This window comes from Lolium perenne, chromosome 4 (genome assembly GCF_019359855.2).
Source record: "Lolium perenne isolate Kyuss_39 chromosome 4, Kyuss_2.0, whole genome shotgun sequence".
Classification (NCBI taxonomy): Eukaryota; Viridiplantae; Streptophyta; class Magnoliopsida; order Poales; family Poaceae; genus Lolium; species Lolium perenne.
Genome location: NC_067247.2, coordinates 69,293,296 through 69,295,832, shown reverse-complemented (window position 1 = coordinate 69,295,832; position 2,537 = coordinate 69,293,296). Strand labels below are relative to the sequence as shown.

Sequence of the window (2,537 nt, the reverse complement as noted above, 5' to 3'; positions counted from 1 at the left end):
TGAAATATAGTACAGTAATCATACATTTTGGTTTCTGCAATAATTTTCAGTTGCTTCTAATATTGTTTGATTTCTTTCACATAAACAGAAGTACACGTTACCCCTTTTAATTAATACTTATTATTTCCACACCGTAAATAGTATTTTTCTTGGAACACAACATTATGGTCCCATTTTTTACCATCTGCATGTTTAGTATATTCCTTTCATATACAATGTATAAATCCTTAAATAGTTCTCTGCAGCATGTATTTACATTCTTAGTTCCGGACGTCATTGGATTTATGTTGCGGGTGAAAGAACAATGGATCAGAGCTTAAGGTAGTTTATGTAAAAGTTTGTGGTCACTGTTTCCAATATATGTTGGATTTCTAGGTAGGTTCCGAGATACACGCCATGAATGTTCTTAAATGACTCAGCTGTCCTACTAATTTTACTACCCACTTTTAATTGTTCAAAACAAAATCTAAGAGACGAAAATGGTATTTAAATAGTTATTTCTAGACCATGGTGTGTAAATACTGTAAAGTAAGCTTTGCTACTGATTGATTTTATGAGAAATCTCTTTGCGAATATTTCTTGTAGGGTCTATCATCAGTAATCATTCAGGCTTCTTCTAGGCACATTTTATAGAGGTTTATGATCGGTGGGGAACATCTATCTCAGCTCTCCATTCTTCCTCTGGCCTCCTTTCATGTTGTCATTCCAGAGGTAATGCTTGCTATCACGTACTTCTACAAATGCTGTTACAAGGTTCGATTTGAAATGCTACCTCATTTGTCGTTCATTGCCATGGGCTCGGACAAGAGTTTATATTTTTTTAGATATCTTTTTAGATGCGGTGACAAGGGAAATTTAAATTTATCATAATAATGAGACTACCAGAGTATCATACTAATGAATATTCTATCTTATGCTTGATAATATCACTCCATGATACATTGTCGGATCATGTCCATAAGAAACATGTTATTACCTTTGAAGAATCATGCAAACATAATTTCTTGATATGAAACTGTAGATTTGATAGTAGCAACTTGATAAAGTTCAAATTGCTGCATATTTAAACACTTTGATACACCATATATTTAAGGAATTTTTTTCTCTTATCTTGCATATCAGTAAATGCATCAATTTGCAATCATTTTCCATATGGTGGTTTATTTGCAGGTCAAAATCTGACTTAGTGAAGATGATCGTTTCCCCGCTTATTATCGGTCTGAACCTTAATATCAGTGAAAGAGTGCTCGACGATGAAATTATGTATGACACAGATGAGCTTTTTCTAGATCAAGCAGCAAGAAAATTAACCATGTGAGTTTTTTTGGTGTGTTTTATAGTAAATATTAATTACTAACCTATATAAATATGATGCATCTGTTTATAGGTACTGGCTTGCTTTTGAATATTGTTGCAGATAAAGCACTAAAATCAATGTAGCATTATCAATTGGGCACAGTTAGTATCTATAGCAGTAGCTGGTAAGAACTAAATCTACCGTAGAGAGCAAGTACTGTTTAGTCTACAAATGTCTTTTAATCAATGAGTTCTATCTTTTTGACAGATATGCACATGATGCACCTGTTTTTGCTTATGATAGGTTTTCACTTGCTTTTGAATAGTTGATGCCAACCTCTTAAAGTGTGGAAGACTGTTTAATCATGGCTATTACTACAACTGTTAGACTTGAGCCTTTTCTTTATAACTCGAAATAATTTTTATTTCACATCGTTTGCATATGCTCTCTTCTCCTAAGCAGTAATTTTTTCGCCATGCCCTTGTGTACATTCGCGTTAGAAATTCAGCTCCGCCTTTGTGTGTTCCAGATGGAGTTGCCACTGAAGTCAGGTGTTTGCCTTTCCCCCACCCTGTTCTTTTTGTTTACCTAGATGTTTGCATGTTCTGTTTCTAATAAGGGTGTGCCCTATGGGTATTTTTCATGTTGTGTTGGTTTGGTTGTTTTCATTTTATTCCTGCCATACCACATGGTATTATCTGTCTACTCTTCCTGTATTCATTTGTTGCGGTTGGCTGCTTCATAGTGTCATTTGCCATCCCATTCCTACCTATGCCCAAGGTGGTCGGTGATGTTTATGTCCTGGGAGCTGTTGCTGATCCCAAGGTGGTACAAACCTGGATAAACTCTTGACTCCATTCATGAGTCTGTAATATCCATGAAAGTTTTCTCACTCATTGGTTTATTCCAGATTGGTAGTTCTTCATGTGTGTATGGGCAATGTTGTCAGCAATATTGCAAACAGTTTAGCTGATATCCCGAATTAAGGTTCGCTTGAAATTGTCAATGTGCACCTCATCTCTATTCTTTTATGGTCGGGTATCCGTACTTCCGCAAATCAATGAATAGGATCTAATCAAATGTTTAATTAGAGGCATATATTGGTGGACTAACGAAAGAGCTGATTCAAGTTGTAACCCTTTGAAAGGATGAAAGGATTCAGGTTGTGTCCCTATTCTCTGCTTCATGAACTGACGAAAGGCTGCCCAAGCAACACACCATTCAAGTTGTAGCCCAATTG

General features: G+C 35.8%; 1 long non-coding RNA gene across 1 annotated transcript; it reads left to right on the top strand.

Annotated features, from left to right (window-relative positions):
* The first annotated feature begins 349 nt into the window (after nt 1–349).
* On the top strand, nt 350–2,303 carry LOC127292901 (uncharacterized). The gene is made up of 2 exons (XR_011742550.1): nt 350–711; nt 1,171–2,303. It is a non-coding gene; the product is annotated as an uncharacterized lncRNA (long non-coding RNA).
* Nucleotides 2,304–2,537: the final 234 nt, after the last annotated feature.